At 37.9% G+C, this 25,715-nt stretch overlaps 1 protein-coding gene and 1 long non-coding RNA gene across 4 annotated transcripts in view; one reads left to right on the plus strand and one right to left on the minus strand.

Annotated features, from left to right (window-relative positions):
• Nucleotides 1–25,715, minus strand: part of USP32 (ubiquitin specific peptidase 32) — a 243,513-nt gene that overhangs the window by 134,390 nt on the left and 83,408 nt on the right. The window lies entirely within an intron of this gene.
• Nucleotides 1–25,715, plus strand: part of LOC122233414 — a 129,005-nt gene that overhangs the window by 71,910 nt on the left and 31,380 nt on the right. Inside the window, exon 3 of one of the 2 annotated variants that reach the window (XR_006210959.1) lies at nucleotides 353–2,058. The exons of the other annotated variant lie outside the window; for it this stretch is intronic. This is a non-coding gene — a long non-coding RNA (uncharacterized LOC122233414). Of the gene's footprint in view, nucleotides 1–352; nucleotides 2,059–25,715 lie in introns of those variants that run through there. 2 annotated transcript variants of the gene reach the window in all.

The raw sequence follows: 25,715 nt of genomic DNA on the forward strand, positions 1-25,715 counted from the left end.
AGTGCACTATGGCTAAGTATAGCAATACAAAATACAGCTCAACCACAGATGAGACTGACTCAACTACTCATGCTAAACGCCTAGCCAGGCATAAATACTATCTTCCTCAGTCTCTACTGTCCAACATAAAACATCCACCTTTCAACCACAAATTATAAGTTACACGAGGAAGCAAGGAAAAACATGAATAGTGAGTTCAGTAAAGCTTTGGAATGGTTCAATAGTAAACTCAACAGAATCAAGTAATAGATTGTACAAAATGAAACAGAAGGGGAAAAAAATGTGTGGGTAGAAAAGAACAAAACAAAATTTAAGAGCTGTGGGATAATCAAATGATTTAACACACATGCAGGTGTAATCCTAGAAGTAAAAGAGAATGGAGCAGAAGAAACATCTGAAGACATAAATGCTGAGAATTTCCCAAAACAAAGACACAGACAGAAGTTGCTCAGACAATAGGTAGGATAAATTATACCTCTAACCCCACCCCCAAACCATATTCAAATAGACAAATCATATTCAAACTACTCAGAACCAAAGATAAAAAGAAAATGTTTAAGGCACCCAGAGGAAAAAAGACATACTGTATTGAAACATTTCTCACTGAAAACTAAGTAAGCCAGAAGACAGTCAAGTGACAAGTTTACAACACCAAGAAGAAAAACCGGAATCCTATACCCAGAGAAAATATCTTTCAAAAAGAAAGGTCAAATAGACTTTTCCAAGAAATGAAAACAAATTAAGTCATTACCAGCAAACCTGCACCACATAAAAGGGGGAAAGAGTACTTTAGGTGGAAGGAAATCGAATACCAAACCAGACACATGTATGTACACAAAGGAAAAAGAATAAGGAACAGCATAAATGAAGGTACACAGAAAATATAGTTGTTCTCTTATTTTTAACTTCTCTAAAAGATAATTGGCTGTCTAAAAGCATAACAGTAAAAATTTAATGTGTTTATAGCATATGTTAAATTAATACACATGACAGTAGCAAAGATGGGAGAAAGGAACCTAATACACACTGTTGTATACTACAGGTAAAATGCTATATCACGTATCTCAATCTTTATGTTGCCAGTCAGTAAGAAATTACTTAATCATAGCACTACAGTGTTTAACCCAATACTAACTCCATTAATAAATTATTTTTATAATAATAAAAACAATAGCCAACATTTAAATGCTGGAAAATACTGGTACCTCACTCCCAAAATATAAGAACAGTAATAACTTTCCCAAACCACCAAGTTCAAAAGTTCATCTGACAGATGAGGAAAAGAGGCCCAGGAAAATCACCATATTTTCTGAATTCTAAGACATATTTGTATTTTCCAGCATTTTTAATGTTCCAGAAATCATGACGCATTCAACACATCTAATGTGTAATATCTTTCTTCATCCCCAAAAAATTATTTCTAAAGCAATAGTTACATTACAACTGACAATGCTTTAACATTTATGAAATACTAAGTGCCATGCTCATTACCTCAGCTTTGTTTTTAGGATTGGTGAGAGGGGGTGTGCAAAGGATAGCAAGGATATTTTGATGCTACTTTTAAAAAAAGCACGTGTTTGTTATTATTGTAACTGGTTACAAGATCTTTATTTAAAAATCTCTTTGGCGATTTTCTGTAGCTATTAAAAAATAAAGAAGAATAAAAAACATTTCTTAAATATTTGGTAGCCATGAATATCCAGACTGAGACCTGGCATACTGTTATACTAATGTGGCATAAAAGTGGTATAGAATTGATGGTTGTGGTAATGATCTCACTAACCCCCTTTCAGATAATGATATCATCCAGTAAATAATGAGTTCAGAAGAGAGGGAAATTAATCTGCATTTTAAAAGAGAAAGACTTATTCTATAATATATCAAGAACTCTTAGCATGTAGTTAAAAGATTTTTTTAAAAAGGCAGAGGTACATAGGTCTCCACAGTTAAAGAAAGGTTGTGCTGTGTTTCAACCACTAGTATATGCCCTGATCCTTCTCTTCCACTGTATTTTGGCTACAAGTTACAAAGGTATTCCACTATTCCTTGGGAAAGTAGTAAGTGATGCAAACTGTTTCATATCATGGCATTTCAAGTGAGAGAGACTTGGGTTTGAAGCCAGGCTTTATTAATTTATTGGCTCTATGATCTTAGGCAAATCACTTAACTTCCTGAGCCTTAGTTCCATCCTATTGCATACAGGTGAAGGAAATATGTCACATGTCTTCTCATTCCAGGACTCAGGCTGAAAAGCTGCTCCTGTGTGTAAATGCTATTCTCAGGGCAGAAGACAGAAAGCAGAGCTTGACTCCACTTTGTTAATAAGAATTAATTCATGATCAATGACCTCATGACTTTTCTCTGAGTAAATTCTACTACAGCTTTTAAACTGTGTGATTAATAGTCAATAGAACCAAATAAATATTTTTAATTTTTGCTTCATTTTACATAATTTTCATGAGGATCAACATTTTTCTATTTAAACTTTTAATGAAGATTTGATTCATCAATTAGTTTTACTCCCTTATCAAAATTTTTCTATGTGATCTTTTGAAGATGTTATTTCTTTCAAAACTAATTTTCTCACAACACAGCAGACCTAAATTTGTTAGTGAAGAATTGATTTTTCTGGAAATGCCCAGACAACAACAAACTTATCCTGTGCATTAAAAAAAAGCTGCTATACAGTTTATTCTTAATTTGATATGTAAATATTTTATTATGTATCTCTACAAGATACTTTAAAAATACAACCATACTAGCATTACTACACTGAAAACAAAACAAAACAAAAAACACAAAACACGATTTCCCCCAAATTCTTATGTTGAAACGCAATGTGAGGTGGGATGCTTTGGGGGGTGATTAGGTTGTGAGGGTAGAGCCCTCATGAATGAGATTAGTTGCCCTTACAAAAGAGGCCTGGGAGAGCTCCCTGAAGACATAGCAAAGACGGTTATCTAACGAAGCAGGAAGCAAGCCCTCACCAGACATTATAGGTGTGGGCATCTTAATCTTAAACTTCCCAGACTCTAGAACTGTAAGAAACCAATTTCTGTTGTTTATAAGCCATTCAGAATATGGCACTGTATTACATCCCAAACAGACGGAGACAAAAACTAACAAAAATTCCTTAGTATCACCATATATTTAGTCAGTATTCAAGTTTCCCCAATTGTCTCACAATTTTTTTTTGCAACTTGTTTGTTCAAATCAGGATCTAAAACATATTATAATTGGTTGCTAGATTCTTAAGTGTCTTAATATGTACATTTTCTTTCTCTCTCTCTCCTTCCTCACAATTTATTTGCTGAAGAAACCAAGACGTTGGTCTTGAGTAGTTTCCCAAAGTCTGCATTTTGATGATTCTGTCCTCTGTATTTCCAAGGGCAATGGTAGTCAGTTCCAGAGAACTGATCAAATTTAAACGATATTTTTTGGCAAAAACCATCTCCCAGTTGGTACACTGTATCTCCATCAGGAGGCACATAATGACTGCTTCTCTTAGTATATCTTTATGATATTAGTAGCCATTGATGGTCACTGCCTACATTCACAAATTGATTAAAGGTTAAAAAATGCTGGTAAATATAATCCTACCATTTTTTTGTTAATTGGCTAGAATACTTTATTTTATTTTATTTTTATTTTTATTTTTATTTTTATTTTTATTTTGAGAGTGAGAGTGAGAGAGACAGAGCATGAGTGGGGAAGAGGCAGAGAGAGAGAGGGGGAGGCAGAATCCGAAGCAGGCTCCAGACTCTGAGCTGTCAGCACAGAGCCTGAGGCAGGGCTTGAATGCATGAGGGATCATGCAAGAACCCTCATGACCTGAGCCGAAGTCAAACACAAATGACTGAGTCACCGAGGTGCCCCTAGAATACTTTTATAGTGAGAAAACTCCCCTAATCTACTATTTGGCCTTCCTGATACACACACACACACTTTTTTATTTTGAGAGAGAGAGAGAGAGAGAGAGAGAGAGAGTGCATAAGCAGGGGAGGGGCAGAGAGTGAGGGGATCCAGGGAAACCTCTATGCTGTCAGAGCCCGATGCAGGGCTCAAACCCACAAACTATGAGATCATGACCTGAGTTGGAATAAGAGTCAGATGCTTAGCCACCCTGGCACTCCACTGAGATATATTTTGTATACAAGAACGGGGGGGGGGGGGGGGGGGGGGCGGCGGCAAATAGTTGATTAGAGGTGCTAGGGGTGCTTATTGCTTGGATATTAGTGATTGTTTCTCAGACTTTTCAGTGGACAGTGCTGGAAAACACATCGTGAATTTATACTTATATTCCCATATACACATAATCTTTTCCTTCTCTTCTCAACTAAATTAATCACTACATTTTTATATAGATTAAATGTTTCAATATGAACAATGTTTCAATGTTCCTTCCTAGAGGGCATTCTGAAATAAGGTAACAGGGAGGTAGGATAATGAGAAAAAGAAAGTAATTCCAAGGATATCTTCAAAAAGGGTATATTTAAGCATAAAGCATGAAAATACTAAGCCTAGATAGATATTTGTAGAAGAGACTTCTGATGCTCTCATAAATCTACTTCTCCTTTCTTTTGGGGCAAAAGACAAGGAGACATTTCCTCATGCTCCTTCCAATTGAAAAGAGCTATATGACTATTTGTGGCCAAAGGGTTAATGACAGAATGACATACACCACTTCTGGGCTAAGTACCTAATAGCAGGGAAGAGACCCCTCCCTAGCATGACCACCTCTACCATGGTGATTTATAGCTCTTTCTGACAAAGGAGTTGTCATGGAGAATCACTAACTCCATCAACAGAATTTTTCTTAGTGAAAAATAATCTTGTGTTATCTCAAGCTACTACTGTGGGGGAAACGTCTGTTGCAAAAGCATAACCTCATCTCTATTGACTCACAGAGTTAAAAAAGAAAAGGGGGGGCGCCTGGGTGGCGCAGTCGGTTAAGCGTCCGACTTCAGCCAGGTCACGATCTCGCGGTCCGTGAGTTCGAGCCCCGCGTCAGGCTCTGGGCTGATGGCTTGGAGCCTGGAGCCTGTTTCCGATTCTGTGTCTCCCTCTCTCTCTGCCCCTCCCCCGTTCATGCTCTGTCTCTCTCTGTCCCAAAAGTAAATTAAAAAAATAAATAAATAAATAAATAAATAAATAAACATTAAAACTTAAAAAAAAAAAAAAAAAGAAAAGGGTACAAATGCTAAAAGTTAAAAAATATATATTTTCCCAAAGACCATGATTCCACCAACCTATATGCCTAAGATTTATCTTTAGGTAATTTAATGACAAATACATACTAATATGAATACACAAAATGAGTCACACTGTATGTTGCTGAAGTTCAATGAATAATTCAAGTACACAATAAGACCCACAGTACATAATCTACAAAAACATGACGTGCTCATTTGCATAAAATATACTTAACACCCATAAAATTTCAAATATTGTTATTCAAATGCAAAGTCTGATTCTCTATATATATGTACTGAAAAAATGTTTCCTTTTACAGATAAAAAGTATTTCTGTCTACACTACTGTCTTTGAGGAGAGTCTATTACAACAAAATGTGTTTTTTTCAAATGCATTTCATTATACTAATCAAATTTTCCTTTTCTGTAATTTCTATACCAAAATATCATTAAGAGAGAGTCAGACTTAGCTCCAAAAAATAATAAAGGGCCCTTGAAGTTCTGAATAAGATACAAGAGCATAATGTAAATTCCATAAAAAAAGAATAAATACTAAGGAAATGACTATCAGGGATTGGGAGGCCAAAGCTCATATAGAGTTGACCAGTCAGAAGACAAACCTCAATTAATATCCAGTGCTTTTAGAAGGGACCCCAGAAGGGGCGCCTGGGTGGCTCAGTCGGTTAAGCGTCCGACTTCAGCTCAGGTCACGATCTCGCGGTCTGTGGGTTTGAGCCCCACGTCGGGCTCTGGGCTGATGGCTCAGAGCCTGGAGCCTGCTTCCAATTCTGTGTCTCCCTCTCTCTCTGCCCCTCCCCCGTTCATGCTCTGTCTCTCTCTCTCTCAAAAATAAATAAACGTTAAAAAAAAAATTAAAAAAAAAAAAAAAAGAGACCCCAGAAGAATCAATCCTTACTATTAGAGCTGTTAAACAAGATTTAGAGCAAAGACTACTTTAAAACAAGCCTCAGAACGATTAGACTAATCTGCAATTAATTTCACCATATGCTAGAATAAAACACTGGCAGCATTCTTTAACTGAACACAACAAAATTCAAGTACTCAAGACAGAAAGTTTATAATATCCAGCAGATGTAAGCAATTACTAGACATAAGAAGAAAAAGGAAAATGTAACCAATCACCAGAAAAAAAAGCAGGCAAAAGAGAGAGAATAAAAACTGGCATAAAAGAAGCTGAAAATAACTATTAAATAAGCTTAAAGATTTTTTTTTGACTTTTTTTTTTTATTTATTTTTGAGACAGAGAGAGACAGAGCATGAACGGGGGAGGGGCAGAGAGAGAGGGAGACACAGAATCGGAAGCAGGCTCCAGGCTCTGAGCCATCAGCCCAGAGCCCGACGTGGGGCTCAAACCCACAGACCGCGAGATCGTGACCTGAGCTGAAGTCGGACGCTTAACCGACTGAGCCACCCAGGCGCCCCAATAAGCTTAAAGATTTAAATGAAGACATGAATATGAAAACTGAAATTATATTTTAAAAGAAAAATGTAATTGTTAGAGTGAAGAAAATAACAATACCTGAAAAAGTTTACTACAGAGCTTTAACAGCATATTTAACACTGGCAAATAAAAAAATCAGTGAACTTGAAGACAGGACAACAATAACTATCCAAACTGACGTACAGTGAGAAAAAAAGGCTACAAATGGGGGGTAAGGAGGAGATGGAAAGTAAATAAAAGAAGATCAGAGTCCCAATAATACGAAAAATCACTATTTTGTATACATGTAACTGGAGGCCAAGAAAAGGGAAGACATATTTGAAAGATAGTGGCAGAATATCTCAAGTTGATTACAGATCCAAGATGCTCAAAGAACCTCATATAAGATAAACATAGAAAACCAAGGGGTGCCTGGGTGGCTCAGTCGGTTGAGCATCTGACTTCAGCTCAGGTCATGATCTCGTGGTTTAGGAGTTCAAGCCCCATGTGGGGCTCTGTGCTGACAGCTCAGAGCCTGGAGCTCTGATACTGTAGCTTTGGATACTGTAGCTTTGGATTTCTGTAGCTTTGGATACTGTGTCTTCCTCTGTCACTGCCCCTCCCCCCACTCACAAGTCTGCCTGTCATCTCTCTCTCAAAAATAAATTAACATTAAAAAAAGAAAAAGAAAACAAAACTATATCATAAATTTTTGAAAAAACAATGAAAATCTTGAAAGCACTGAGGGGAAAAAGGACACATTACATAGCAAAACAAAAATAAAAATGATCACTGACTTCTAATCAGAAACAATGCAAGCCAGAAGACAATAAAAGGAATCCATCTGAAGTACTGAAAAGAAGAATAAAAACTTCCACACACTGCCTAGGATTCTATATTCAACAACAAAAGGCCAAACAACCCAGTTAACAATGAGCAAATGAAAAACAAAAACCAAAGAAGGAGACTTTATAACAAAATGGGCAATGACTTAAACAGACATTCATTTCTCCAATTAAGATATACAAATGACCAATAAGCACATGAAAAGATCCTCAGCGGGGCACCTGGGTGGTTCAGTCGGTTAATCCTCAGACTTCAGCTCAGGTCATGAGTTTGAGCCCCACATGGGGCTCTGTGCTGACAGCTCAGAGCCTGGAGCCTGCTTCGGATTCTGTGTCTCCTTCTATCTCTGTCCCTCCCCCACTTGTGCTCTGTCTCTCTCGGTCTCTCAAAAATCATAAATGTAAAAAAAAATTTTGTTTTTTAAAAATCCTCAACATCTTAGTCATTAGGGAAATGAAAATCGAATAAAACTATCTTTTAATCACTAAATATATCAATTCTTACATTTTTCTATTACTTTGAAAAAGGGCTCAATTAAAATCTTTATAAAACTGAATTTAAAAATGCACCTTTCTAAGAGGTCATATATGAGAAATAGACTCATATTTCTCCAACTCCCTCATATTCCTAACCCAGTTAACCTAGAAGTTACAAAAAAAAAAAAATTAGATTCCATATTATGACAAAGATCATGTTCTAGAAATTTTAAATGGTACAGTAATCAAATTAACCAATAAGAATTAAAGTAAATGTATGCTTACTTTATTTAGACAAGTGTTTGACAAGATCTCATAATATTATATTTTAGATATTTCCATAGACTGTGGGCTGAATATTATAGTTAGGGCCATGCAAATATGGCTGAATGATTATAAACACAAAGAGTATTGATTAAACAATTCTATATTTTCCTTGGGAAAAGGCTCTAAAGAAGTTCTAACTGGACTCTATTTTGATCTAACTATTAAACATCTTTTTATCAGTGATTTGGATTTGACATAGAAGGCATGTGTATTAGTTCTGTAAATGACAAAAGTGGGAGGAATGGCTAATAAAATAGGTAACATATAGTATCAAATTCATCTTAGGCTAGGGCACTAGGCTAAAGGCAACAAGATTAAATGTATTTAAATTAGCTTCTTAAAAACTCAGAACATATAAGGATAGAAAAACAAGATTAAGCTTGAAAATTTTAGCTAATAAAGCTATGACCTTTTTGCTTAAGTTAATACAATTTTATGCTGCATGGTAGTGATTAAAGAATTAAATATTCTCTTACTGTTCATTAATCTAATTCGATCTAGATAGAGAACAGCATGTGATTAACCAGTATGCATATTAACTATGGTTAAGAAGCAGCAGGGGAAAAGGACACGTTCACATGCCTAGAAAAGAAGGTTCCACTTTCCCAATTCAAACAGCTGAATTCCATCCCTATGACATAGCAGATTTCCAATGAGCGGTTCTAGTAGTACAAACTTCGGGATCATGATACTGTACCAAAATCCCCCGGTGGCTTCTAGTTCCACCCCCATCTCTAAAGCCAGAAAATGAGGCTGGGACTAGGTCAGGGGAATATACCTAACTGTTTCAATGCTTCCAAATTTAAATGGGATGAAACCAAAAAAATTTTTTTTCATTGAATTTATGACATCCTACATCTTCAAGTTGAGTTGTCACATCAGTTTACAACATTAAACAATTAGCAAGATTTAAAAAAAACTTGAATACTGTAAGAGAAATGCTAAACAGAAGGATGTTGTGAGTGAAAAACCTACTACTTTTTTTTTCTTTTAAGTTTTTTACTTTGGGAGACAGAGACAGCACAAGTGGGCAGAGAGGGGCAGAGAGAGGGAGAGAGAGAATCCTAAGCAGCCTCTGCACTGCCAGCGCAGAGCCTGATGTGGGGCTCAAACTCACCAAACCGTAAGATCATGATCCTGAGCTGAAACCAAAAGTCAGACACTTAACTGACTGAGCCACTCAGGTGCCCTTGACAAACCTACCACTTTTAAAAGTCATTACTTACAATGAGATATTATTGAGCCATAAAAAGAAATGAAGTTCTAAAACATGCTACAATATAGATGAATTTTGAAAACATTATGTAAAAAGTGATATAAGCCACACAAAAAAAACAAGTATCATATGCTTCCACTTACATGAAATATTTAGAATAAGCAAATTCAATACAGGTAGGAAGTGGACTGTGGTGGGGGAGAGGGGTGCATTATTGCTTAATGGGTACAGAATTTCTGTTTGGGGTGATGATAAAAACATTTTAGACAAAGATAGTAGTGATGTGTCCCTAATACTGTGAATGCAATTAATGCCACTAAAATGCACTTAAAATGATTAAAATGGTGGGGCGCCTGGGTGGCTCAGTCGGTTGAGCGGCCGACTTCGGCTCAGGTCACGATCTCGCGGTGAGTCCGAGCCCCGCGTCGGGCTCTGTGCTGACAGCTCGGAGCCTGGAGCCTGTTTCCAATTCAGTGTCTCCCTCTCTCTGACCCTCCCCCGTTCATGCTCTGTCTCTCTCTGTCTCAAAAATAAACGTTAAAAAAAAAAAGTTTAAAAAAATGGTTAAAATGGCAAAATTTGTTCTATATATTTTACCACAAATGCATCTCTGCCCTCTCTAGCTTAGTAAGATCTAGCAAAGAAAGTGAATTACTTCAGTCCTGACCACTGCAAGTCTGTAGTGTCATGGAATTACTCACAAAATTTAAAGACTGACTAGCAAAATCAAACAAAACCTAACCCAAAAGGTAGCCCTTAAATAACTTACAAGTAGTTCTAGTTATTAAGAAAGAAGGAAATCATTCCCAACTTACAAATGCACTATACACCTACAGTTTGTAAAAATGACTATTTAGAATACAGAATGCATTTTCCCTTAGTAATTAATGATCAGATTTCCCTAGGTAACCCCCAGAATTCTACCTAAATTATAATGTGGCTATAATACTGAGTAATTAACAACAACCATGATAAGGACTTTAAAGGCATATTACTGTGAATGTATGTATTTCATCTGTATTATCATTAACTAAATAAGCTTGGGAGCTAGTATAGGAATGCAGTCATCATTTACAAATATTGTTTCCAGAGGGAAATGCTTCCACTCTGTGATAAGAAAGGTGAATAAAAAGACAACATGAATATGTCCCCGCCCATCTCTCCTTCCTTTCCTGGTCCTTCCTGCTGGGATTATTAGACAGACAAAAATAAGCTAAAAAACAGAGTGAGCAGCTGGAGGAGGGGCAGGAGATATTATCAGGTCCCTACATCCCAGAAATGGTACATCTAGCCAAAATCACATTCACAGAACCTGGACTACCATTCCCCTAAGGATGGATAATCAAGATAGTAACATGTTTGTGACTGCCTTTTGCCCATTCCTTCCTATTATTTTAGGACCCTAGGTCAAGTCAAGAAATAATGAGGCAACTGATCACAGAGCATTCTTTCTGCACTATATTCACTGACTACTGGCAATAATAAACCTGCAGGGAAGTTAACAGTACCAGGGAATGCTAGTGAGGTGCTGTCACATGCCAATGCTGCCCTGGGACTTTAAAAAGATAGGGACTCTAAATACTATTTTGAAGAATGATGATAGTAACTTTGTGCTAAGACATTGTTTTCTTACTTGTTCCCCCAGTAACCACAGATACACATTTAACAAATAAATAGCCTTTGGGATATCTTATTATCAACCAAATTTGAGGAACACCCCACTAACCCAAACACATATTCATTCTAGGCAACAACAACAAAAATAAATAAGTGGGACTATATCAAACCAAAAAATGCCTGCACAGCAAAAGAAACCAACAACAGAATGAAAAGGCAACATATGGAATGGGAGAAGATATTTGCAAATATTCGCAAAATATGATAACATATATATGTTGTATGATACCATACAATGCAATAGTGCACGCGCGCACACACACATACACAAACCTGATTTTTCAAATGGCACAGGAACCAAATAGACATTTTTCCAAACACATACAAGTGATCAATAGGTATATGAAAAGGTGCTCAACATCACTAATCATCAAAAACTGAAAATCAAAACCACAATGAGATAGTATCTCACATCTGTTAGAACAACTATCACCTATAGACAAACACATCAAAAAGTATAAAATATCAGGAAATGAATTAACCAAGAAGGTGGAAACTTATACTCTGAAACTGTAAGACAATGATGAAAGAAACTGAAGACCCAAAGAAATGGAAAGATATATTGCACCCATGAATTGGAAAAATTAATATCGCTAAAATATTCATACTACCCAAAACAACCTACAGAGACAATGTAATCCCTATCAAAATTCCAATGGCATAGTTCACAAAATTGGAACAAATAATCCCAAAATTTGTATGAAACCATAAAAGATCCCCAAAAACCAAAGCAATCTAGAGAAAGAAGAACAAAGCTGGAGGTATCACAAATCCCAGATTTCAACCTATACTACAAAGCTATAATAAAGTCAAAACAGTATGGTACGGGCACAAAAACAGACACACAGATCAATGAATAGAATAGTGAGCCCAGAAATAAACCCATGTTTAGAAGGTCAATTAATCTTCAACAAAGGAGATAAAAGGAACAGTCTCTTCAGTAAATGGCTGTTAGAAAAACTGGACAACTACATGAAAAAGAATAAAACCAGGACCACTTTCATTATAGCATATACAAAAGCAAACTCCAAATGGACAGAAACCTTAATGTAAGACCAGCAACCATAGAGCTCCTACAAGAAAACATAGGCAATAAGCTCTCTGACATTAGTCGTAGCAATATTTTCTTTTGGATCTGTTTCCTCAGGCAAGGGGATCAAAAGCAAAAATAAACAAATAGGGCATCAAACTAAACAAAACTCTTGCACAGCAAAGGAAACCATGAGCAAAATGAAAAGGCAACCTACTGAATGGGAGAGGATATTTGAAAATGATATAACCGAGAGGAGAGGGAAGATGGCGGCGTAGGAGGACGCTGGGCTCACCGCGCGTCCTGCTGATCACTTAGATTCCACCTACACCTGCCTAAATAACCCAGAAAACCGCCAGAGGATTAGCAGAACGGAGTCTCCGGAGCCAAGGGCAGACGAGAGACCCACGGAAGAGGGTAGGAAGGGCGGCGAGGGGGTGCGCGCTCCACGGACTGGCGGGAGGGAGCCGGGGCGGAGGGGCGGCTCGCCGGCCAAGCAGAGCCCCCGAGTCTGGCTGGCAAAAGCCGAGGGGCCTGACGGACTGTGTTCCGACAGCAAGCGCGACTTAGCATCTGGGAGGTCATAAGTTAACAGCTCTGCTCAGAAAGCGGGAAGGTTGGAGGACAAAGGGAGGGAGAGTTGCTGAGCCCCCAGACGACAGAGCTCAGTTTGGTGGGGAACAAAGGCGCTCGCCAGCGCCATCTCCCCCGCCATTCCCCAGCCAAAATCCCAAAGGGAACCAGTTCCTGCCAGGGAACTTGCTCGCTCCGAGCAAACACCCAACTCTGTGCTTCTGCGGAGCCAAACCTCCGGCAGCGGATCTGACTCCCTCCCGCTGCCACAGGGCCCCTCCTGAAGTGGATCACCTAAGGAGAAGCGAGCTAACCCTGCCCCTCCTGCCCCCGTGCACCTTGCCTACCCACCCCAGCTAATACGCCAGATCCCCAGCACCACAAGCCTGGCAGTGTGCAAGTAGCCCAGACGGGCCACGCCACCCCACAGTGAATCCCGCCCCTAGGAGAGGGGAAGAGAAGGCACACACCAGTCTGACTGTGGCCCCAGTGGTGGGCTGGGGGCAGACATCAGGTCGGACTGCGGCCCCGCCCACCAACTCCAGTTATACACCACAGCACAGGGGAAGTGCCCTGCAGGTCCTCACCACTCCAGGGACTATCCAAAATGACCAAACGGAAGAATTCCCCTCAGAAGAATCTCCAGGAAATAACAACAGCTAATGAACTGATCAAAAAGGATTTAAATAATATAACAGAAAGTGAATTTAGAATAATAGTCATAAAATTAATCGCTGGGCTTGAAAACAGTATAGAGGACAGCAGACAATCTCTTGCTACAGAGATCAAGGGACTAAGGAACAGTCACGAGGAGCTGAAAAGCGCTTTAAACGAAATGCAAAACAAAATGGAAACGACGACAGCTCGGGTTGAAGAGGCAGAGGAGAGAATAGGTGAACCAGAAGATAAAGTTATGGAAAAAGAGGAAGCTGAGAGAAAGACAGATAAAAAAATCCAGGAGTATGAGGGGAAAATTAGAGAACTAAGTGATACACTAAAAAGAAATAATATACGCATAATTGGTATCCCAGAGGAGGAAGAGAGAGGGAAAGGTGCTGAAGGGGTACTTGAAGAAATTATAGCTGAGAACTTCCCTGAACTGGGGAAGGAAAAAGGCACTGAACTCCAAGAGGCACAGAGAACTCCCTTCAGACGTAACTTGAATCGATCTTCTGCACGACATATCATAGTGAAACTGGCAAAATACAAGGATAAAGAGAAAATTCTGAAAGCAGCAAGGGATAAACGTGTCCTCACATACAAAGGGAGACCTATAAGACTCGTGACTGATCTCTCTTTTGAAACTTGGCAGGCCAGAAAGGATTGGCACGATATCTTCATGTGCTAAACAGAAAAAATATGCAGCCGAGAATCCTTTATCCAGCAAGTCTGTCATTTAGAATAGAAGGAGAGATAAAGGTCTTCCCAAACAAACAAAAACTGAAGGAATTTGTCACCACTAAACCAGCCCTACAAGAGATCCTAAGGGGGATCCTGTGAGACAAAGTACCAAAGACATCACTACAAGCATAAAACATACAGACATCACAATGACTCTAAACGCGTATCTTTCTGTAATAACACTGAATGTAAATGGATTAAATGCGCCAACCAAAAGACATAGGGTATCAGAATGGATAAAAATACAAGACCCATCTATTTGCTGTCTACAAGAGACTCATTTTAGATCTGAGGACACCTTTAGATTGAGAGTGAGGGGATGGAGAACTATTTATCATGCTACTGGAAGCCAAAAGAAAGCTGGAGTAGCCATACTTATATCAGACAAACTAGACTTTAAAGGCTGTAACAAGAGATGAAGAAGGGCATTATATAATAATTACAGGGTCTATCCATCAGGAAGAGCTAACAATTATAAATGTCTATGCGCCGAATACCGGAGCCCCCAAATATATAAAACAATTACTCATAAACATAAGCAACCTTATTGATAAGAATGTGGTCATTGCAGGGGACTTTAACACCCCACTTACAGAAATGGATAGATCATCTAGACACACGGTCAATAAAAAAACAAGGGCCCTGAATGCTACATTGGATCAGATGGACTTGACAGATATATTTAGAACTCTGCATCCCAAAGCAACAGAATATACTTTCTTCTCGAGTGTACATGGAACATTCTCCAAGATAAATCATATACTGGGTCACAAAACAGCCCTTCATAAGTTTACAAGAATTGAAATTATACCATGCATACTTTCAGACCAAAATGCTATGAAGCTTGAAATCAACCACAGGAAAAAGTCTAGAAAACCTCCAAAAGCATGGAGGTTAAAGAACACCCTACTAACGAATGAGTGGGTCAACCAGGCAATTAGAGAAGAAATTAAAAAATATATGGAAACAAATGAAAATGAAAATACAACAATCCAAATGCTTTGGGACGCAGCAAAGGCAGTCCTGAGAGGAAAATACATTGCAATGCAGGCCTATCTCAAGAAACAAGAAAAATCCCAAATACAAAATCTAACAGCACACCTAAAGGAAATAGAAGCAGAACAGCAAAGGCAGCCTAAACCCAGCAGAAGAAGAGAAATAATAAAGATCAGAGCAGAAATAAACAATATAGAATCTAAAAAAACTGTAGAGCAGATCAACGAAACCAAGAGTTGGTTTTTTGAAAAAATAAACAAAATTGACAAACCTCTAGCCAGGCTTCTCAAAAAGAAAAGGGAGATGACCCAAATAGATAAAATCATGAATGAAAATGGAATTATTACAACCAATCCCTCAGAGATACAAACAATTATCAGGGAATACTATGAAAAATTATATGCCAACAAATTGGACAACCTGGAAGAAATGGACAAATTCCTAAACACCCACACTCTTCCAAAACTCAATCAGGAGGAAATAGAAAGCTTGAACAGACCCATAACCAGCGAAGAAATTGAATCGGTTATCAAAAATCTCCCAACAAATGAGTCCAGGACCAGATGGTTTCCCAGGGGAGTTCTACCAGACGTTTAAAGCAGAGATAATACCTATCCTTCTCAAGCTATTCCAAGAAATAGAAAGGGAAGGAAAACTTCCAGACTCATTCTATGAAGCCAGTATTACTTTGATTCCTAAACCAGACAGAGACCCAGTAAAAAAAGAGAACTACAGGCCAATATCCCTGATGAATATGGATGCAAAAATTCTCAATAAGATACTAGCAAATCGAATTCAACAGCATATAAAAAGAATTATTCACCATGATCAAGTGGGATTCATTCCTGGGATGCAGGGCTGGTTCAACATTCGCAAATCGATCAACGTGATACATCACATTAACAAAAAAAAAGAGAAGAACATATGATCCTGTCAATCGATGCAGAAAAGGCCTTTGACAAAATCCAGCACCCTTTCTTAATAAAAACCTTGAGAAAGTCGGGATAGAAGGAACATACTTAAAGATCATAAAGGCCATTTATGAAAAGCCCACAGCTAACATCATCCTCAACGGGGAAAAACTGAGAGCTTTTTCCCTGAGATCAGGAACACGACAGGGATGCCCACTCTCACCGCTGTTGTTTAACATAGTGCTGGAAGTGCTAGCATCAGCAATCAGACAACAAAAGGAAATCAAAGGCATCAAAATTGGCAAAGATGAAGTCAAGCTTTTGCTTTTTGCAGATGACATGATATTATACATGGAAAATCCGATAGACTCCACCAAAAGTCTGCTAGAACTGATACATGAATTCAGCAAAGTTGCAGGATACAAAATCAATGTACAGAAATCAGCTGAATTCTTATACACTAACAATGAAGCAACAGAAAGACAAATAAAGAAACTGATCCCTTTCACAATTGCACAAAGAAGCATAAAATACCTAGGAATAAATCTAACCAAAGATGTAAAAGATCTGTATGCTGAAAACTATAGAAAGCTTATGAAGGTAATTGAAGAAGATATAAAGAAATGGAAAGACATTCCCTGCTCATGGATTGGAAGAATAAATATTGTCAAAATGTCAATACTACCCAAAGCTATCTACACATTCAATGCGATCCCAATCAAAATTGCACCAGCATTCTTCTCGAAACTAGAACAAGCAATCCTAAAATTCCTATGGAACCACAAAAGGCCCCGAATAGCCAAAGTAATTTTGAAGAAGAAGACCAAAGCAGGAGGCATCACAATCCCAGACTTTAGCCTCTACTACAACGCTGTAATCATCAAGACAGCATGGTATTGGCACAAAAACAGACACATAGACCAATGGAATAGAATAGAAACCCCAGAACTAGACCCACAAACGTATGGCCAACTCATCTTTGACAAAGCAGGAAAGAACATCCAATGGAAAAAAGACAGTCTCTTTAACAAATGGTGCTGGGAGAACTGGACAGCAACATGCAGAAGGTTGAAACTAGACCACTTTCTCACACCATTCACAAAAATAAACTCAAAATGGATAAAGGACCTGAATGTGAGACAGGAAACCATCAAAACGTTAGAGGAGAAAGCAGGAAAAGACCTCTCTGACCTCAGCCGTAGCAATCTCTTACTCGACACATCCCCAAAAGCAAGGGAATTAAAAGCAAAAGTGAATTACTGGGACCTTATGAAGATAAAAAGCTTCTGCACAGCAAAGGAAACAACCAACAAAACTAAAAGGCAACCAACGGAATGGGAAAAGATACTTGCAAATGACATATCGGACAAAGGGCTAGTATCCAAAATCTATAAAGAGCTCACCAAACTCCACACCCGAAAAACAAATAACCCAGTGAAGAAATGGGCAGAAAACATGAATAGACACTTCTCTAAAGAAGACATCCGGATGGCCAACAGGCACATGAAAAGATGTTCAACGTCGCTCCTTATCAGGGAAATACAAATCAAAACCACACTCAGATATCACCTCACGCCAGTCAGAGTGGCCAAAATGAACAAATCAGGAGACTATAGATGCTGGCGAGGATGTGGAGAAACGGGAACCCTCTTGCACTGTTGGTGGGAATGCAAATTGGTGCAGCCGCTCTGGAAAGCAGTGTGGAGGTTCCTCATAAAATTAAAAATAGACCTACCCTATGACCCAGCAATAGCACCCTACCCTATGACCCAGCAATAGCACTGCTAGGAATTTATCCAAGGGATACAGGAGTACTGATGCATAGGGGCACTTGTACCCCATTGTTTATAGCAGCACTCTCAACAACAGCCAAATTATGGAAAGAGCCTAAATGTCCATCAACTGATGAATGGATAAAGAAATTGTGGTTTATATACACAATGGAATACTACGTGGCAATGAGAAAGAATGAAATATGGCCTTTTGTAGCAACGTGGATGGAACTGGAGAGTGTGATGCTAAGTGAAATAAGCCATACAGAGAAAGACAGATACCATATGGTTTCAGTCTTATGTGGATCCTGAGAAACTTAACAGAAACCCATGGGGGAGGGGAAGGGAAAAAAAAAAAAAAAGGTTAGAGTGGGAGAGAGCCAAAGCATAAGAGACTGTTAAAAACTGAGAACAAACTGAGGGTTGATGGGGGGTGGGAGGGAGGGGAGGGTGGGTGATGGGTATTGAGGAGGGCACCTTTTGGGATGAGCACTGGGTGTTGTATGGAAACCAATTTGACAATAAATTTCATATATTAAAAAAAAAAAAGTTAAAAAGGAGCACAGAAAAAAAAAAAAAAAAGAAAATGATATAACCACAAGAAGTTAATATCCAAAATATGTAAAGAATTATCACAGGACACCTAGGTGGGTCAGGCAGTTAAGAGTCTGACTTTGGCTCAGGTCATGATCTCGCAGTTCCTGAGTTTAAGCCCCACATCAGGCTTGTGTTGACAGCTTAGAGTCTGGAAACCACTTCGGGTTCTGTGCCTCCCTCTCTCTCGCTGCCCCTCCCCCACTCATGCTCTGTGTCTCTCCCTCTCAAAAATAAACATTAAAAAAAATTTAAAAAAAACAAAACCTCACACAACTCAATATCAAAAGAACAAACAATCCACTTAAAAAATGGGAAGAGGACCTACATGCACATTATATAATAGAGAACACATACAAATGGCCAATAGTCACGTGAAAAGATGTTCAACATCACTAATCATCAGGGAAAGGCAAATCAAAACCACAATGAGAAATAGGCCAGACAGACAGACAAAAACTTCATGGTATCACTTACATGTGGAATATTTATTTTTAACAAATTTTTAAAATTTATATCCAAGTTAGTTAACATATATTATAATGATTTCAGGAATAGAATTTAGTGCTTCATCACTTACATATAACACCCAGTGCTCATCCCAACAAGTGCCCTCCTTAATGTCCATCACCCATTTAGCCCATCCCCCCACCCTATACCCCACCAGCAAATCACAGTTTGTTCTCTGCATTTAAGAGTCTCCTATGGTTTGTCTCCCTCTCTGTTTTTATCTTATTTCTTCCCTTCCCCTATGTTCATCTGTTACATGTGGAATATTTAAATTAAAAAAAAGAAAAGAAAAGGGATTCACACTCTTAGAAACAGAGTAGGAAAGTGGTTGTCAGGGGCTGGCGAGTGGGAGACAGGTTGGTAAAAGTGTACAAACGTTCAGCAGTAAGATGAATAAAGTTTCAGGTTCTACTGTAAAACATGGTGACTATAGTTAACATTGTATTATATAATTCAAACTTGTTAAGAGATTAGAACCTAAATGTTCTCATCAAAAAAAAAAAAAAAAAGAAAGAAAGAAAGAAAGAAAAGAAAAAGAGAAGAAAAGAAAAAAAGGAACCCCCAAGAATTAGATACTACCAAAGGAAACTGTCACATTGTCAATTAAAAACAAAAAAGTAAATATCTCAATTCACTTGTAATATAAGACATCTTAACTCTGATAGAATACATCCAAAAAATAGTAAGATCCTTCTCTCTAGGAAGGCAAAGTAGGTGGCCAGGGGACTGGGTGAAAAGGAGATTTTTCACTGTTCGTTCTTCCCTTTTTTTTTTTTTTTTAATTTTGAACCATAAGGATATATCATTTGTTTAAAAATACAGAAAGAGGGGGGAAAAAAAGCATTTCCTACTTGCCCTCACAAATTATAGAGTACCATCAGAGACATACATAACTCGGGCAAAAAATGAAGTCATTGTCACTAGGCAAGATACTTTTCCAAGTAAGACAATGCTACACATTTTATATAAAAGTAAGAGTCAACATGACAAATCAATGTAAAAGTCTGCAATTCTCAGTGAAACACAGTTGTTAACTCAGGAACCAAACAGAAATGAGTTCAAATCCTAGCTCTTCTACTCAGGGATTGTGTGGTCTTGGATAAGTTATATAATTTCAACTTAAGTTTAGAAAACAAGATTAATAATAATAGCACCTATACCCCACATGGTATATAGAATGTGGTGTAAGAATTAAATATGATTTACATGTTTAGCATAGTGCCAAGTACATGGTAAATAAGTCCATAAATGTTATTTATTTTCATCATCAGTTGGAGGCAACATAGAAAAGTAGTTAATATGGATTTGGATACTTGGACTTGAATCTTGGATCTATGCATTAGCTTTTAATATTTTAGATAGTAAACTAACCTCCTTAAACCTCAGTATTTTTCCTCATTCATAAAATGGTAATAATATCATTACTTGCATCATGAGAAAAGTCATATAACTTAAACAAGATGTCAAATAAAACTTTGTAAATTCACTAGGCAAACACAATCTTAACCAAGTGTTCAAAGTTAACATCCCCAATAACAGGATAAACCAGCTACATGTGGTTGTTCAAAGCACTGAATGACATGTTCACAAAGTAGCTAATAAAGTAACAAGCATATAGTATTAATAAAGAACAACCAAAGTTCTTCATAGTTACATAGTTTCTCTGAGGGAAAGGTTTGGTTTCAAATAAACAAGTTGCTTTTATTTGTACCTTGTATAATATTTGCAAACTGTTATTATATATAACTATGTTATTGCCAGTTTTGAGTTCTCAGGCTGAAATTATCCATGAGGATGAAACAAACAACTTTGCCATTACAGCATGATGCTCTCAAATGACCTAATGAGTAGACTAATGACAATTAAACAGTTCAGGTAGTATCTCTTTGGAGTTTAAGTGTAGTAAATATCCTATTATCTTTCAAAATAAATACACTGGTGAGGGCTTAATGTGGCTCCCAAGGATTATTGAAAAAAATAATCCTAACCCTATGAGGAAAAAAAAGAGACAATAAAAAATAAATAGGGGCTATTTTTCAGTCCAAAAACTTTTCGATACACAGCTTTGAAAAAAACAACAAACTCACGCCAATTCATGTCCTTACCTACACCCTTTGGTAGCTTATACTGACCTAAACTCTGTACCACTCAACCATTACATAAATACTATATAACTCTATGAGAAATGGGAAAAACAAAACCTAACTCAACAACTTGAATAAGAATGTGCCAAATACTGTATCAACAGCTGGATTTTATCTTATTAACAACAGCAACTGGAATACTCATTATAAAACAAGGGAGGACAGGTTATAAATATTTTAAATATCATCATCAGAACAATGTCACCCACACAATAAATTTTCAGTCATCTGTTGAAAATCTCAAACTGAGACTTAAACAACCAAGAATACATAAGTATATAAACCTATTTCCAGTAGTCAAGGAAGATGCTCCTAATTAAATAAAAATATTTTCAGAAAGTAGTAAGTAACTAACCTGGCATATTAGAACATGGGCATTTATTACCACAATTCCACAGACACATGGCCACATGCAGGTTCTAAGGATTAGGACCTGGAGAGTCTGGGGGGCCATTATTCAGCCTAACACACTGTCCAATCAGAACACCTATAGTCCCAAGAGGGATGGATAAACTCCCATTTTTTTTCCCTCTCTGTTGTCCTACAGATTGGCTCTGGACACAATCACAGTAGTGGAAAGTGTGGCACCAGCCTTCTGATAGGTAAACTGAAAACGGCAGCACCAGGGAAAGAGAAAGCACTATAGATACTGAAAGGAGGAAGGAGCTCAGGAGAGTTGGTTTTGAACTCCTTGGTTCATCTCTTAACTGCACATGCATGGATCAGAATCTAAACATCACCACAAAGTCTGAGAACTAAAATTTAGGACAGATCACTGTCTAGGTTCCAGACTGGCCACTGGGTGGTGCACACATGAAACATATCCAAATAACACTGCACGGCCTTTGATAACTCAACATTGAACCATCAACCAAAATGGAAAAAAAAAGATAGATTGGAACCTGCAGCCTAAATGATCAACATCAATGATCAACAACCTAAGACAACAAATATATCAACCTCTCCATAGATTTTTAAGAGAATCAGGGGCACCTGGTGGCTCAGTTGGTTAAGCAGCCAACTTCAGCTCAGGTAATATCTTGCAGTTCGTGAGTTTGAGTCCCACATCAGGCCCCGTGCTGACAGCTCAGAGCATGGAGCCTGCTTTGGATTCTGTGTTTCCCTCTCTTTCTCTGCCACCGCCCCTCTGTCCCCCACCCACCCCAGCTTGCACTCTGTCTCCGTCTCTCTCAAAAAGAAATAAATGTTACAAAAAAAATTTTTTTAAATAAAGAGGATCAGAATCTCATAGCATTGTATTAAAAATGTCTGGAATAAAACCCAGAATTACATAGCATGTAAAGACCAGGAAAGTCTCAATTCAATTAGGAAAAGACAATCAACAATTACATGAGACAGATACTAGATTTATCAAAGACGCTGGGGGAGCCATTATTAAAATGACCAAAGAAATGAGGGTAAACTCACTGTTGAACAGAAAGACAGAAAGTCTTAGTACAGAAACAGAAGATATAAAGAAAAACCAAATGGAAATTTAAGAACTGAAAAATACAGTAACAACAACAAAAAATACCACCTCGCTAAATCTACTAATTGGAAATTTGGGAAAACAAGCTCCTCTTTTAAGAATGACAACTCTGGGGTGCCTGAGTGGCTCAGTTGGTTGAGCATCCAACGTCAGCTCAGGTCATGATCTCAGTTTGCGAGTTCAAGCCCTGCGTCGGTCTCTGTGCTGACAGCTCAGAGCCTGGAGCCTGCTTCAGATTCTGTCTCCCTCTCTCTCTCTGCCCCTCCCCTCCTCACACTCTGTCTCACTCTCTCTCAAAAATAAACATTAAAAAAAAATTTTTTTTTTTAAGAATGACAACTCTTTGGGGCACCTGGATGGCTCAGTCAGTTAAGCATTGGACTTCAGCTCAGGTCATGACCTCACGGTTCGTGAGTTCAAGCCCCACGTCGGACTCTGTGCTGACAGCGCAGAGCCTGGAGCCGGCTTCGGATTCTGTGCGTATCTCTGTCTCTGTCTCTGTCTCTCCTCCACCTGCACTCTGTCTCTCAAAAATAAAATAAAAACGTCAAAAAATTTTTTAAAAAAAGACAACTTGTGAAAGCCAATTCTATTACTCACTAACACCTCAGTATTATTTTAATCAGATGGCTTCCTTCATAACCCAGTGGTTCTAAATGAGAAAGAAATATTTCAACTTTGTCACAACTTTAACCATCCCTTTTTGATAAAGTGCCCACCGAGTTTCCACTCAGTAACTACTGAAAAAAGTTAATGAACAGAAATAAATAGTATCAAATCATAACTACTTATTAGATGGAGAAAACAAATTAAAATTGACTACCAGTTACAAAACAGGTCTACTGCTTCACAAGATGTATTTAATATATCTTGACACTCAAGATGCTGTTTCTTTCATGTGAGAAGGGTAGGTCCCTCTGCAGATCTAAATCATATTTATGTGTTAAAACAATGTTCTTAGAAAGATGAATTTAATAAGTATTACAATATACAAACCAAGAAAATGTATGCTGTGACTTAAATCCAATGGCATTTCATCTCTACATTAGTGAATCTTCATAAAAATTTATTAATACAAAATTAATAACAGAATACTGTAGATACCACTTCACACCCACTAGGATGTCTATAACCAAAACACAGATACTAACAAGGTTGGCTAGGATGTAGAGAAGTTGCGACCCTCACACACCATTGGCGATAATGTAAAATAGTACAGCCACTTTGGAAAATAGTCTGGCAGTTCCTCAAAAGGTCAAACACAAAGTTACCGTATGATCCAGAAATTCCATCCAAGGTATATACCCAAGAGAAATGAAAACATACATCCACACAAATGCACATGAATGTTCATTGCATCACAATTTATAACAGCAAAAATTATAAATAATGCCAATATCCATCATTAGATGAACAAAGAAACAAAATGTGATATATCCATACAAGGGAATGTTATTCGTCAATAAGAAGGAATGAAGGACTGATACACACTGCAACAGAACATGTTTTTAAGATCTAAGTCAAAGAAGCCATCTAAGCCACAAAAGACCATATATTATATTATTCCATTTTTTTAAATGTTTATTAATTTTGAGAAAGACAGCATGTGAGCAGGGGAGAAGGGGAGGGAGAGAGAAGGAGAGGGAGGGCAGGAAGGAGAGAGAGAGAGAGAGAGAGAGAGAGAGAGAGAATTCCCAAGCAGGCCCAAGCCCAGCATGGAGCCTGATGCAGGGCTCGATCTCATGAACCATGAGATCATAACCTGTGCCGAAATCAAGAGTCACACGCTTAACTGACTAAGCCACTCTGGAGCCCCTATATGATTCCATTTTTATGAAATGCCCTGAAAGATAAATCTATAAAGATGGAAGTACATTAATTACTATATTAGCCTAGGGCTGGTAGAGGAGGGTATGGAGAAAATAGGGATGACAAAGGTATAGGGTTTCTTTTGAGGGAGAGGAAATTGGTTGTGGAGTGATGGTTGCACAACTCTGTGAACAAACTAAAAAGCCATTAATTGTATCCTTTCAATGGGTGAATCGAATAACATATATTATATCTCAATAATTAGGAAACTATTAGAGAAAAAGCTATTAGGAAATAATACTCATGTTTCATTTAAAGCAAAGGTCTGTTATACATAGCAAAGTTGGTTTAACACATTTTTCTGAAGACTGCTCCTATAAGCCTTTTTACTCCTCATCTAAAATTTTTGGAAGTCAAATGTAAAAATAAGAAAGAATGAAGATAGGAAAAATAGTTCAGAATAAATCTTATGTATGTACTGTATGCCAATATGGTTTTCTATATAAATTTCAAAACACCACTGGAAATTTGGAAATTAATGAGAAAATTTGTCATTTGGAAATTAATGAGACAATTATTCTTCAGAGAATACTATTAAAGTTGCCACCAATATATAAAATAACTTAAGCAAACTATTTTGTCTACTACTAATTTCTATGAGTAATGCCAACTATAAACTGGTTTTAAAAAGTATACACTAGGGGCACCTGGGTGGCTCTGTTGGTTAAGTGTCTGACTTTGGCTCAGGTCATGATCTCGTGGTCCGTGAGTTTGAGCCCCGCATCGGGCTCTGTGCTGACAACTCAGAGCCTGGAGCCTGCTTCAGATTCTGTGTCTCCCTCTCTCTCTGCCCCTCCCCCGTTCATGCTCTGTCTCACTCTGCCTCAAAAATAAATAAACATTTAAAAAAAAAAAAGTATACACCATTTAAGGGGCACCTGGGTGGCTTGGTCAGTTAAGCATCTGACTCTTGATTTCAGCTCAGGTTATGATCTCATTGCTTGTGAGATGGAGCCCCACATCAGGCTCTGTGCTGACAGTGTAGAGCCTGCTTGGGATTCTCTTTCTCCCTCTCTCTGCCCTTCCTCCACTCATGCACACACTCTCTCTTTCAAAATAAATAAACATGAATTTAAAAAATGATAAACTACTTAAAAAAGCTAAACTCTACCCAGAATCTGTAAAAAATGAAAACACATTTTTAGAGATGCTACTAACTTGATTCTGAAGAGTATCTCAGCTTCTTTCACATTAGACAAGAAAAAAAACCTAATTCTTTTTTTTTTTTTTTTTAACATTTATTTAGTTTTG

The sequence above is a fragment of the Panthera tigris genome, chromosome E1 (assembly GCF_018350195.1).
Source record: "Panthera tigris isolate Pti1 chromosome E1, P.tigris_Pti1_mat1.1, whole genome shotgun sequence".
NCBI classification, from domain to species: Eukaryota; Metazoa; Chordata; class Mammalia; order Carnivora; family Felidae; genus Panthera; species Panthera tigris.